General features: G+C 34.9%; 1 pseudogene; it reads right to left on the bottom strand.

Annotated features, from left to right (window-relative positions):
• Window positions 1-713: 713 nt before the first annotated feature.
• On the bottom strand, window positions 714-15,057 carry LOC120268767 (annotated as a pseudogene).
• Between the last annotated feature and the right edge of the window lie 315 nt (window positions 15,058-15,372).

Here is a 15,372-nt window from a genome sequence, read left to right as displayed (position 1 = left end):
TAATAGAAATAAAGAAAAACTGATCCACTTCACTCAGATTTCAGTCCACTATATCCTCGCCCACTAAGAGCTTGTTTGGATTAACTTTTGGAAGACTAGAAATATTTTTATAAGTTAAGCACTTCTGGGTTTAAAAAAAATTATTTATATTGGTTTTTCTAAAGCAAGCGGTAGAGCGAAAAAGCAGTGTTTTTCGAACTAATCGTGACAGAACATGAAAAAAACTGCTTTTTTAACTTATTTTCTCAGGTTTCGTTTTTCTGAATAATACTATATACAAAATATAAAAAAAGTCTTGACTGACTACTGAGAAAGCACTTTTTCCAGGAAACTACTTCCTAAAAATAAAAAAACAAAACATTTTTTTTGATAAGCCAATCCAAAGAAGGCCTAAATCCTGCAAATTCAAGCATAACAATCAATCTAACCACCAGGCTGTCAAAGTATCAATATTACAAAAGCTCTACAAGTGTACATGTTCCTGATAGTCACCTTTGAAAAAACTGATTGATTATAAACACATCGAATCTATTTCCCGGTGAGCATTGCAATGAAACAATGTGCATTGCGCAATGTATACCAAAAGAAGGGATGATGACTTCACAAGCTGGTGCACTGAATCAGTTGACTATATATATACAAATCACCCCACTTTCTTTCCTGTTTGTGAGCCCATATGATGTTGGAGATAGATAAAACCAAGTCAAAAAAACTGAATCAAATATTTTTCCAGATGTTGAAATCTGTTGATGAGGCATTATAGTCAATAACATTGTCTTGACAACCCAGGAAGAACGTAGTCCGCTCACGATCAATGTTGATCAAAAGCATGTGCAGTACCGCTTGGACTTGCAGTAATTGCCACTTCATCCTTGCCAACTGTGACTTCAGCGTACGCCTTATTTTTCATCATGTGTGTTTTTCCAACTGCATTTTTCAAGCAAATAAGTCAAAAACATTCAAGGCTCATTGACTCCACCATCAAGAATACAATTGCAATATAATCTAAAATGCTTATCAGAACAAGAAGTCATTTAAACTTGCTCTGAATTTTGTAACTGCTCCCCAGATTATAAATGTCTCATTACAGGTATGATGACGGTGATTGCCCCTAACACCACCTGGTCTGATTTCACCAACATGCACCGAGGCACATGATTGTGCTCCACCTAAAGGAAAAAAAATTCCCATTTATAAAATTTAAAAAATTATAACAATCTTCCACTTTATCAGAAGTGAGATATTTAAAGATGTCATAATATAAGAAAAGAAAAGAAAAAAAAATCACAATCTCACATAGAAGATAATTGAATGGTCATGCTATGTCAATAGTAGGGTGAAATCTTTGCAAATATGGGATTGGGATGTGACATTTCAGAACTAAAAGGGAAATATGATCCATAAAAAGCTGATATGGGTAAATATCTTCTGATCATATGCGTATGACATCTGTATATACCACAAAAGTATGCTGTGATTAACGTCAACATATGCACCAATATGAAATTTCTTTAAGTAATAATGGTCATTCCAGCAATAGAAATATATAGAGTAGGTGTAGTATTTCAAATATAAAGCGAGGTCTGGCTTGAGTGTGTACTTGGAGAAAATAACAGTAGGATAAAAAACCAGAAGAAAGATTGATGTTGTTAGCAAATCTTACCAGAAAGATGGGATGATCGTGGAAATAAATAAGGAGAGGGACACTTTAGGCATGCGGAATAAGAAAAAAAAGGAACATTCACAACCATTTTGTTCTATTTATGGAATGAAAAACCACTGTTTTTTTCACTCTAATTGAAGCAAGAGGAAATATTTCCTTCAACAATGGATTTGGGTGGGAACAACACCAAACAAGTCCAGATGATGACAAACATTTAATTTACCTGAGGGTAACACAATCTGATCTGACCATTCTATAGGAGCAACCATTATAGAAATACTGGATATTGAGTTGATGCAAAAAAAAAGGAAAAAAGAAATGCAAGAAAGGGCTTGAAACACACACACAAAAAGGAGGATCAATGGTGAGAAGCAGAGGAAAAACCACACAGATTATCAAATCCAACCAATTACAGACAATTGAGTCTGCCTATATATGATATATATATACACTTTTCCAGTATAGACTAATGCTATCTTGGTCTAGCTGCTGCTTAACTTTTAGGACACTATAGTTACTTGATTAAATAAAATATATAAATGGAAATATGTAAATCTTCAAATTTGTTATTATGCAAGTACTCAAATGTGAATAACACATGACAACTCATCAAGCCAGGTATTGTAAAAAGAAAACCCAAATCAAACCTACACTACCAATTCTATTTCATCAATTAGCTTTCACTAGGTAAAACTCACATCAGAAGGTTAAACTCGATCCTCTGATGTTGAGCAGCCACAATGACAGCCCATATGTTGGAGTTCACGAGCTTAGTGTATTTCCAGTAATCTTAGGACTGTCTCCCATTAACATTAGACATGAAGCATTCCCACATTGATGATAATGAGATGCAACCAGGCACATGTGTGATAGTCTGCAATGAAGATGTGACAGTTACCCTAGTAGTCTTTCATCTATAACTATAAGGTAGTGTCTTTCGCACGAGAATAGGGAATAGTGGATAAAGAATAAGAGGGTAAAATTGAGTACTATAAGAGAATAAATATGAAATAAACAGCTGTTATCCTTGATCCTTTGTTTGGTAACAGAGACAAATTATCTCTTATTCTTATGTGGTTATTCTTTTATGTTTGGCTGCATTTTGATGAATGAAGATTATTTGATTGTTTCTTTCCTTTTTTTGCCCTTATGGTTATATAAGTAATTGTTCATTGGTGTGCTTATATAGAAGGAAAAAGATTTCTTTAAGTATCATTTAACATGCTACTATAATCAAATATATTTTTAAGTTATACTATCAATGTTTTTAGAAATTTAACTATTAAAACAATTATTTTTTTATAATTAATTCTTTTAAAATATATTTCAAAACTTAATAATTAATTGTAAAATTTCGTTAATTATTTGCATTTAATAATCCTTTGTAAAATTCTAAAAATACTGCATCATCATCATCAACAAAAACAACTTAATGAACATCATCATCATAATAATAAGAATAATGGCTACAAATAGGGAAGCAAATCAATAAACCTCCACCCCACCACCAAGTATATGACCCCACAATCAAAATATGAAAAGTTAATCAATAGAGAAGCATATCAGGGAAATGAAAAACACTAACTACAGTGGACTTTGCATTGTTTCAACAGATATAGCATTCACATAAGCGACCAAAAAAAAGCTTTCTTTCGTTTGTTTTTTTAATTTTAATTTTAATTTTAATTTTTAAAAAAGCTTCTTCCCTAACTATAAATTTAAATACAACTGAAAAGTTACTTCATGCCCTAATTTTATGCTTCATCTATCTACCCCAATCGCAAATGAAGAGAATTGTTAAATTTATTATTATTAATAAAAAATAATACTAATATAAACTATTAAGGATATAGTCAAGGAAAGTATTATTGTAAGCCTCATTATTAATGGTATTAAACACTAATTGTAATACTCCTGTCACTAGAATTATTAAATATATATCATTTCAGTTGCTATTATTATTAACATTATTATTATAATGATAATATTATGATTATTGTTACTAATATTATTGTTGTCAATATTCTTATTCTTATTATTATTATTAGGCAAATTCCCTCGCTCCACAGTTTTTATAATTTTGGGAGTTTTGAGGAAATATTGTATATACATATACAATGGAAACTCTAATGTTTTAATTAAATATCTTCCTACAATGAAATTGTTGGCATACCTTTTCAAGCAAAACAAAAAATAAAAATAAAAATCCTTTACATGGTTGTAATCGGTTTTGAAAGGTCTCATGGATCTTTATTAAACAAACAAATAAATGCAATTAAAATTTTCAATTATTAATATCATATTCAATAAAAATTAAAACTTAAATGCAATAAAACATATTTAAATTTGTTTCTTGAAACTCTCTGGACGCAAATTATCTACTTAAATAGTATGTATAAATTCTTATTGTTGTTATCATTATCATCATCATTATTAATGATAGTAATCTCAAATTCTAATTAGAATTCTAGTTGTAGCAAAATTGATAACAAAATTGGTAAAATTTAGAATTTAGCAAAGGAAAGACTAAAAGGGGAAGGAATATTATACTTTAAAGCGGGAATAAGCTTATGCCACTCCAAGGATGGATTAGTTATTCATAAAAATTAGACCTTTTATTCCAAAAATGAGGGAGTAGAATAATTCTATTGTCACCTATTCTTATGATGTTTGGCCGTTATATATCTGAATACCAACTTATTCTTTTCTTATTCCTGCTGCAAACAACTACCTAAGTGATACCGTGATTAAATTTGGATGGTATTGGATTATTTGAACAAGTTTAACAAAATTTGCAGGTAGCTATGATTTTTTCCACGATTGGCCAAGCACTATTGGTGATCCATCATGCTAGCATAATGATAAGAAAGGACTTGAATCACAATTCCTTAATAAAAGCCAAGAACTTATCTGCTTTCACAGGTGCTGAAATCTGATGGAATGATATGAATCTCAAGGAAGATTGCAGCCAAGCTTTTGCTGATGCCCTGTAGATGTTCCTCCTAAGGGTGATAAATATGCTCTTAGGTCTAGCAACACCTACATCAAAACTTCTTTTTGATTGGACAATAAGTGCCAACAAATGCTTGTTTGGATTGTATCATTTGGACACAAGGGGCTGTAAGAATAACCAAATCATTAAAACCATCATTGGCCAAATGTGGCTGGTCAACTTGAGGATCGGCCAAGTAATACATTTTGGGGAATTATCCAAGTCAAAAGTCTAGCTTAAACCAAACTACCTCAGAAATATCCTTAGCTCAGACCGACTCTTTAAAGTGTTGGCAGTTTTCATGTTTTGGTAACTTGTTCAAGTGACCCACCCCATTGGGTTATCATTGATCATTGTTATGACTTATGAGTTAAAACTTAGGCTATTAACCAAACAAACCACAAATTAAACAACCAGAATGACTTCAAAACAGAAACCCTGCACAATCTTGTGTGCCCTCAATGCCCCCTTAGGATAACTTCAACATGGTGCCTGATCTTCCTAGATCCAGCTAGTCTTCCTCAAGCAATCTTGCACAACCAAACATTGCTGATACACTAGTCCTAGATTTCAGCTTTTCCTCATCTTCTATTTTCTGGCACTTTTCTATGAGATTTATAGAACTTCATGGCAATTTCAATGGGCATTCTTAACTTAGTTGAAACTGCAACAACGCAACAATTTCATGTTGCCTTAGTACCTTCTTTCCAATCTTGATAACTAATGTCATTTCAGTAATTTTTGCTATTTCCATGCCATCCCCAACAGGTGACTCCTGCCAGAAATTTCTTCTTGGATTTGTTCCCTAAGTGAATTTCTTCACAGGATTCAATTATTTCTGCTCACCCGATGATTTATTTGCATTTGTCAAGTGTTGTTGCTAATTTCCAACCTTATTGTGTTTTTATCATAGCACTTCAATACCTTGACTGTAAAAATAGAAGATGCCAAAAATGCATTGAATCATTTCACAAAATGTGCTACTTCTAATAATTTTCATCACTATACTTTTGCTGATTTCATAATAGGCAATATTGAAACCCTATCTGACCAAGCTAAAAGGTTTAATATACAATAGATTGTGATTCCATGTAGCATTTGGTAGCAAAGACAAGACAATATGGAAATGACATAACATCATTCATTAAGACAAAACAAAATTATTGTTCTTGTAAATGTTTGGTCGATCATAGACAAAACAAAAACAAAAGTGACAAGCGACAATAATGTCCTTATCAGATCCAAAGATTAAGCACTTCGATGTACCAGTAGCTAGCACGGATAGACTAACATGTGTAGAACTATAGCCACTTATTCATCTAGTACAAGAAGTTCACTTGCCTGTGGATTTATATTCACCACCACAAGTAGGATTGGATATAGTCTTATGAAGCTAATGGTTAGGAACACTTTGTAAGCATTGATTACTCTAAAATGCAGATGATTTTTCAGAAGAGGGGTAAAGATTGTATATTATTTGCACCTATGAACCATGTAGCCAGGAGAACTACGTAATCAAGGAAGACTGTTAAAGCTGATTTACAATCCTTACCATTGGCCATCCTACAAGAACATTAGGCCATGCCAAAGCTATTTAAGCTCCCTGATGCTACTAGTAAAAAAAAAATAAAAAAAAAAAGAATATGGAGCTTCTACACTGATTACTAGAAGCGCATTGAACAGGTTCCCCGAGTCCTGTGATTGACAACTTGCTAGACAATTTAAGAGTAGCTCGGTTTTTCCACAAAAGATCTATTGGTCTAACACTGTCAAGTTCAAATTCATGCCAGTCGGTTTATGCAATGCACCCACTACTTTCCAAACAGCCATGAACAACATACTCCAACCATTTCTTTGAAGGTCTAAGTTCATATTTCTCAAAGATATTCTTATTTATTCCACCAATGGAGGCACTCACATAAAACATCTGAAACAAATACTGAAGATAGTAAAGACCACTCATTTTACATAAAGCCAAGTATGTTTTTTTGCTCAAGAAGTGGAATACTATAGCCACAAATTTTAAAAGTTGATGACCAAAAGAAAAGTGGCAATGAATTAAGGCTAGTTTCAAAAAAAAAAAAAAATTGCCTTAGTTTTTTGGTTTTATTGACTACAACTTAACTTTTATCAAAAATCATGAGGCAATCGCCAAGCCGTTAACCCAACTGTTAGAGCTTAGATTGGTTAATGGGCCATATTGGGCCCATACACAAACCCTAATATTTCTCTATATATACTCTTGTATTCTTTTCTTAATTGATATCCAAATTATTTCTCCTATTCTCACATGGTATCAGAGCACTAGGTTAGACCCTAGTGGCCACCCAAAACCCTAGCCGCTGCCGTCGCCGCCGCCATTCTAAACCCCAACCTTCAACTCTCCGCCGCCACCTCTACCACTAGCCACCGCTCATCTCTCGTAGTTCCCGTTGTTCTACGGGCACCTGGTGATGTTCCTCAGCCCTCACCAGTGATGCCTTAGTCTTGTTGCTGAAGGATTTGTCTCTTCGTCGTCATGTCTTTGTCTCGTGGGTATGGTAACGACTCCTCTCGTGGTGGTCGAGGAACCGGTTGTGGTGATTCTTGGGGTAGGTTTGTGTGCACCTTCTGTCGATGGACGGGCCACACTGAGAATCATTGTTGGGATAATCATGTTCATCCGGTAATGGTCATTACTAGTACAGAGTTGGCCGATCCGTCACCTACTTCTGGTGCTAAACAGTTCGTCACTATCTCTCGGGCTGACTTTGCACGGTTCCAGCAGCTACAGGGCATAGTTTCTCATGCCATAGTCTCTTCTCCTATATCCTTAAATAATGCCTTTCTTGCTTCCAGGGACAGTTCCTGGATTATTGACTTCGGGCCTCCTCTCACATGACAGGTACAAAATCTTTTTTTCAAAATCTCTCTATCTATTTTTCGTTCTGTGGCAATTACCGATGGACGATCTTGCTTAGTGTCCAGAGAAGGAGTTGTGCAGGCTTCCTCTCAACTTAAACTAACCGATGTTCTTTTTGTACTTGATTTTCCTGTCAACTTATGATCTGTTTCTGCGATCACTAAACAGTTGAATTGTAGTGTTACTTTTTTCCCTTTTCACTGCACTTTTCAGGATCTGCGGACGGGGAAGAGGATTGGTTTAGGGCGTAATCGTGGTGACAACGTGTATATGTTGGTGTGTGATGATATTCCTTGTGGTTTGGCAGCGCTTCTATTTCGGACACCGAGTCATCACTCATATGGCACTGTAGATTGGGTCATCCTTCTCTTAGTCGTCTTTAGCAGGCTTTGCCTTGGATTCGGGTCGAGTCATTTCAATGTGAGTCGTGTCAGTTGGGTAAGCATCATCGCTCTACCTTTAATCGTTTTACTCTAGTGTCTAGTCAGTCGTCATTTGATCTAGTTCATTGTGATGTTTGGGGACCTTCTAGAGTCGCGTCTATTTCCGGTCATCATTACTATGTTGTGTTTGTTGATGATTTTTCCCGAGTGTCGTGGGTATATTTGTTAAAAGACCGTCGATCTCTTGTTGATGTCCTTAAAACATTTATTTTGGAAGTACAAAATCAATTTTCCACTATTATCAAATGTCTTCGTACTGATAATGTTTTAGAATTTGTATTTTCTGCTGTAAATTCTTTATGTGCATCCTTTGGGATTATTCATCAAACCACCTGTCCACACACCTCTCAGCAGAATGGGGTTGCTGAACGAAAGCATCGTCACATCTTAGATGTTGCACGCTCTCTTAGCGGAGCGTAATGTCCCTAGGTATTTATGGTCTGATGCTATCTTAACTGCAGTATATCTTATTAATCGTATGCTTTCTGCACCCCTAGGGGGAATATATTCTTAGCCATGACAGGGACGGACATTTTTAGCAAACTAGTAGAACTAGACATATGATTTGATGCGCCAGAATCAACAAGCCAAGACTTTGATAAAAAATTATTGTTACCATGAAGGCCAAGAGCTGAGAGGGCTGAAATTATCATATGTTGCACTGTTTCAGGAGTAATAATAGTTGATTAAGCATTTTGATTGATTGCTGACATAATTGAGGGCCCAGTCTAAATCTGATCAATGGAAGAATTTCCAATATTTGCTTGAAAAGCACTGGTCTGGCAATTTTGAGGACGTATTGAACAATCTTTGATGATGTATCCTTGTTTTTTGCAATAGTTGCAAAGTTTCTTGGTACAATTTGCAGCAATATGTCCATAATTCTTACAACTGAAACACTGAACCTTACTCATGTCTCTATCCTTGCTTTTTCCATGAGACAAAAATGCCACATGTGTTACAGTAATTTTCTCCTGTTCAAGGGTGGTTTGTGTAAGTAGACGTTGCTCTTCACGAAGCAATTCACTGAAGCATACATCCAAGGTAGGAGGAGGATGACGATTCATCAAACTAGAATGAGCATTCTCAAAGTCTGATCGTAATTTCATCAAAAATTGATCTCGCTTGCTAATCTCATGAACTGCTAATACATTTGCGAGGGAATCTCTAAACACTGTAGCACAAACTATATCAGAAAATTCAGCCCATAAATTTTGAAAACTAGAAAAATAATCCTGTATAGATAGACTCTCCTGTGTATAACTTGCAATCTCACACTCAACTGAAATCTCCCGGCTGAATTAGTTTTGATTATAAAAGCTTTTTCAAGTATTCCCACATTGTTTGAGCAATTTTATAAGGGCGCAAATTAAGAATTATTTGAGAATCACATGACCCAATAATCGAAGACATCACCCTAGCATCTTTTATCCTCCATTGAGCCAATTGTGTAACATCTATTAGGGTTGGATCAGTGCCATCAATATGTCCCCACAACTGTTTACCAGTAACATATAATCGAAATTGAAATTCACATGCTGAATAGTTTTTTCCCGTAAATTTCACACAAAATCCAGAATTGTTACTTGCCATTTCAACACACAACAATCCAGAATTAACACCAAAAAAATGGAGATAAGCGCCCCAAAATGACTAAAATAAGAAGATTACCAGAATGTCAGCTTACTCTCCACCTAAACTTGATCTGCAGCCTCAGCTATAAAAGTCACACCAATGAAACTTAAAATATGCAATGGCCTGCAACTCCAATGACACCAAGAACAACCAAGAATTCCAAAACTCTAGAAACTGAGCTCTGATACCATGATAAACTTTGCTTTCATTTAAATTCTCCCCTTCTCTTTCGATTTCCATCAATAAATAGATGAATATACAGTAATCATAGGCTGATTCTTAGTGATCTAGGCTGATTTCTCTCTATCTACAGCTAATCAATCTAAGGCTGATTTCTCTAATCAATCTAATAATGTAAAGATACAAAATCAGTATGTTGTACAAAATTTGTTTATATATGGCAACAAATATTTGCTATATATAGTCACAATATCATCATTCTATTCATCATTGACAACTTAAGTGAATATGTTCATTCACATCCCTTTCTTACCAATATGATATAGGTCATAGTTAAGGTATGTATTGACAATGTTATGGATTGCATGCAACACTGCAACCATTTTAGGAGATTTATACGCAAAGTTTTGACTTAAAAGAGAGGGAAAGCTTTTGTTGCTTATCATTCGATCTTTTCATTAATGTTTGGTTTAAGAGGTTGGTGAAAGAAGTGGATTTTTGGCTTTATGGGTTGCTAATAGCTTCTTGTCAACCACTCGCAAGGTTTTAAAAAACCCAAGGCATTTCCCATCTGTGAGGCGAGGCCGTAAGCCTCGAGGCGTATTGAGGCATAAGCCTTAATTTTTTTTGGATTAAATGTAATAAAATTGTCTACAAAGTACAAAAACATTACTAATTATTCCTAATTTTCATTATTCCATAATCAAACTCACAAGATTAACATAACTTTTAAATTATAAATCTAAACTTGTAACATAACAATCCATCAAAACATAAATTATGTAAAATGTTAACTATATAACAAAACATAATAATCCATCCAAATACAAATTATGTTAAAACTTAAAAGTTAACTATATAACAAAAAACATCATTTTTGGAATACAACAAAAACTAAAAACAACATATTAATATTTCTTTAATATAAAAACATTACCAATTATTCCTAATTTTAATTATTTCATAGTCAAAATCACAAGAATAATAAACTCTTAACAAGATGTTGCATCACAATGTTTTTATTTTTTAATTATAATATATAAATAATTGTTTTACAAAAAGTGTGATTTTGATTGATTGAGAATATGTGCATTTTTTATATTAAAAGAAGGACAATGGTAGCTTGTTGGCTTTGTTGGGCAGTATGCTGACAGTGTTGTTGAAAATTTAAACACACTTTTGATTGTTTTGTGATTTGTGAGGTGTCTGCATTAAGCGCATTGAGGCATTACGCCTTAGTGCTTAAGCCTTTTTAACTGAGGCTTAAGCTTCATAATCAACTCGAAAGGCGTGCGCTTTGACGCTTCTCATTTGCGCCTCGCCTTAAGGCGCGCCCCAAGGCATACGCCTTGAATGATTTTTAAAACCAGGACCACTCATGCAATTTCAATCATCCCTTGTTGATTATTTGGTTAGAATATCCGAACTTACACCACTAAATTCAATTTAAGCCAGTCCATGAAAACTCCCAACATAGGTGATTCAATCCAATTATGTATGCAATTCATAAAGCATTCAAATTTGCATATGCACTCGGTTAGTCTTCCTTGTGGTTTGATTGTAGTCAAGGCAATATTAATCAATAAAGACAAATGCATCAAACCTTTTTTGTGTTCTCTATCTCGAATTCTTGCCATGGAATGCCATGCTTACGCCTTCCATGTCTTTGGGAGTATCGTTGCCACCATTGGTGGGCCTTACTATTTAAATAATAGGTGGTTCATTGAACTTTCTTATGTTGCAGAGTGTGATAGAAAGCAAAATATTGGCATCCTTTAGTAATCCGAATTTCTAAGTCTTTGCCTTCAAAAGTAAGGAAGTTAAATTTCGGAGGTTTGGGTTCAAGATACTTCTCTTGCCAAGGTTGCTCTCAGAAGCCTACACGGGCTACTCTCTACCCGGGCTTTTTCCCGCTTATCAAATTCAGGGGCTTGGGTTGTCACTCATTATGGCCCTTTACTGGGATTAAGCCCCGGTGGTTTGTTTACAACCTGTGAAGGTTGTTTCCAACAATTTCCTCCAGCTTGCCCATTATCTTCTCTCTTAGAGTGTCTTTCTTAAGCATAGACATTCGTTGACTCATTATGAGTGTGAACTTGCAAGGCTTGGACAATAGACATAAAGCCATGTGACTGCTACAATGGCCTCTTGTACAGTTAATTGTATAGTTTCCATCACGGCTTAGAATCAATGCTCCACTTTCTAAGTCAATCCCTCTTCCAAAGCTTGAACTTCAAGGAACCTAATTCAAGTATCTTAGGTCCTTGTCAGAGGATACACATTTAATTCCTATAATTGAATTGCTAATGACTAATGTAGATAGTTGGTACATGGAAAAATCTACTCTTACAACGATTCCAAAATTAACGCACTTCTCAAAGGAAGCAACAATGTTTGAAACCCTTGTTAAGATTAGCCCAACGTATCAAGCTTAAGAAAAGCTCATACCACAAAACAAGATCAATATAACTTTATTGTTAATAGGAAATATGAAACTACAATAGCAATGACATTACTGAAAAGGTCAAAGGACAAACAACATTGGGGTTTTCTCATTTAATAGCCAAAGCTTTGCATGTAGATCGCTCATGCAATTCTCTTTGTTTTCTCCCTTGATTAGAATTGTTGGAAATATTGTAGCACATCGGTTGTGTGATAGAAGTGTAATGGGTTTATATATAGGCATAGGGGTTGAGCCACTAAGTCTTGAGACTTTTTGGTGTAAGACCCCTAACCCCATATAGAGCCCATATAGGGCCCACTAGTACCAAAATATAAAATCTAATATGGTATTAGAAAAATATAGTGGAGCCCAATATATATTTACACAAGTGGTGTACAAGTCCATGTGTGTAGGACCTCTGAAACACAAGTAGTGTACAAGTCCATATGTGTAGGACCTCTAAGACACAAAGTAGTATACAAGTCTTGGTAAACAGACCTCTGGAGTACAAGTCTGAGCAAGTTTGACCGAGTTGAACTTAAGGGAGGGTGTTGGAAATATGATACCACATCGGTTGTGTGATAGAAGTGTAATGGGTTTATACATAAGTATAGGGGTTGAGCCACTAAGTCTTGAGACTTTTTGGTGTAAGACTCCTAACCCCATATAGAGCCCATATAGGGCCCACTAGTACCAAAACATAAAATCTAACAAGAATATGAGCCAAGATATTATTTTTCTTTCCTCTAATTAGGATATCAACTCACAATGATTATTTCTTTCCGTTATCATCATATTACTATTTTGTTAGGCCTTGTAATGAGTTCTCTTGTTGACCTTTAAGCCATGTTCAACAATGGAACAGTTGCTAAGCCTAGTTATGAATAAAGCTTAATCAAAATTTAGATGCATATACCTTTTGATACAATTTATCAATATCAGTAGTACAAAGCTTGTGACACTTGTCATAGATGCATGATAACATTTTATTTACTAGCAGTTATTATTCATTTAAGTGATATCTTCAATCTTTAATACTTAAATAACAAAAAGACGTTACCCTTTTGTTACGCTTTCATACACGTTTTGTGGAAATGGATAACTAGCGAAAAATCCAGTCTTCTCTCAATGCAACCATCCCTATAAAGGTTGGAAAGAAAGGAACATTCAATAAATCCAATAAAAGACCAAAAATTATATTAGTCACAACGAATATGTATGAATTTAACGTTAAACCTCAATCTTCTATTTGACATTTTCTTAATTAATCATCAGAATATCTGCATAGTTTTCAATCTAGATTAGTTCATGGACACCATCAAAGTTCTAAATTATTAGGTATCATCAGAAGATGGAAATATGGACAAGAAACGGTCTGAAATAAGGGCCTAGAAATATATTGCCTAAACCAAATGCTATCCAAGAATATTGTCAACTTTGATGTTTTGCTATGAAAAAGTTAAATATAGTGACAATGTCACAATCCAAAGGTTCATTGGTTCCACTTGATATGACTCCTTCAATGATATCAGGGCATCATGTTCCAATTAAATATCATCCTAAATCCTTTCAAAGAAAAGCCAAGAAAAGATGAGGCACCTTGATATGCCAAACATTGAGAGATGCTTATCGACAAAAAATAAATTGCCCAATAAATATTGATGAATGTAACTGTCAGAGAATGCCACATAATAAATAATGTACAAATAAGAACTCACATGATGCTTGGAATTTGTAAAATGGAACTCAAAAGTTGAACTAAACATGTAAATTTCATTTTTAAGGTTAGTGCTGCTTCTAACAATCCAATGTACTGCAAATTTGAGAGGTACTTCCTCTAGAGAGACCATTCTTATAATCTTAAAACCACATAGACCTGTGCACACACTGATAACATATGATCACATTGACAACAATTTTTAATTGAAGAACATTTGAGACTCTATAAATTAATATTAGAAAACATGAAAAAGCTTTTCATTATGGTTCTGAAAATTACTAGAACTTAATAATAAATTCTTCCACAAGAATTCTTTCCCAAAAAAATCAGTTGAAAAATTTGCAAGCAGAAAAATGCATGTTACAATGCAACACTCAAGTTAAAGTTAATTATCAATCAAACAATTCCTTCTTTCTACATCGCAAAATAGCAATCCCTCTAAAAAAGAAAAATAAAATAAAAATGAATTTCAAGAACGAAACACTACAAAAGTGGGAAAACAAAGCTCGTCTGACATGGGGATAAACAAAAGCATAATGCGGAGACATGGATCAAATTCATCAGCAATTGAGAGCAATAACACTGACCTTGAATGCCTGCCGCTCGTGCAGCGGAGACAGGATCAAGAAGCCATCCGCGGCGGTCCCTGGCAATCTTGGAAGGGAAATCGAGGGCGCTGAACCGAATCGAATTAGTGGCTATATCAGCAATCTCAAGCTGCCGTGTTAGGGCAAGAGAAGGGGATGAAGGAGAGAGGAGAAGCTGGGGATGGTGCTGGAATCGGAGGGAGAGCCAGGTGAGGAGGACGAAAATGAAGAGGAGAATAGGGAAGGCGTGGGGGCGCTTGAAGAAGGAGAGGAGAGAGGTGATGAAAGCAGGTTGATGAGGAGAACAAGAGGAGGAGGAGGCGAGAGGGAAAATGGAGGAGGGATTGAGGCCGTCGCCATTGTGTAGCTGGAGGGTGGTTCTTCTTGGGTTCGCCATGGCTGGAAGAGACGCAGCTCTCTTCCTCCACTTCGGTTAGTGTTCACCGATATTGTTATCAGGGATGGAGAAAAAATGGGAAATTTTCATATAGGACGCTGGAATAAGTCTATTTAAGTAGCAGAGGCTACGCAGTCGGTTTGAATTTTAATAGGCTAAATTTTCCTGGTCATTAAATTTTAATTCATTTTTACTATTATTATGGAATTTTAATTTACATTAATTTGATAATTCAACTTTAATTTGATTTCATCTTCAATAAATTAAAGTTTTTAACCCCCAATTGATTACATGACTATTTATAAATCTAAATCAGTGAGACATATTATTAAGTCTATTGGAGGTGTCCATGTCATAAAAAAAACCACATCAATCATTTTGGATCGAAATCTCTTAATTTATTACCCAGT

This window comes from Dioscorea cayenensis, chromosome 9 (genome assembly GCF_009730915.1).
Source record: "Dioscorea cayenensis subsp. rotundata cultivar TDr96_F1 chromosome 9, TDr96_F1_v2_PseudoChromosome.rev07_lg8_w22 25.fasta, whole genome shotgun sequence".
Taxonomy (NCBI): Eukaryota; Viridiplantae; Streptophyta; class Magnoliopsida; order Dioscoreales; family Dioscoreaceae; genus Dioscorea; species Dioscorea cayenensis.
The sequence above is the reverse complement of the archived record's forward strand: the minus strand, read 5'-3'. Positions and strand labels throughout refer to the sequence as shown.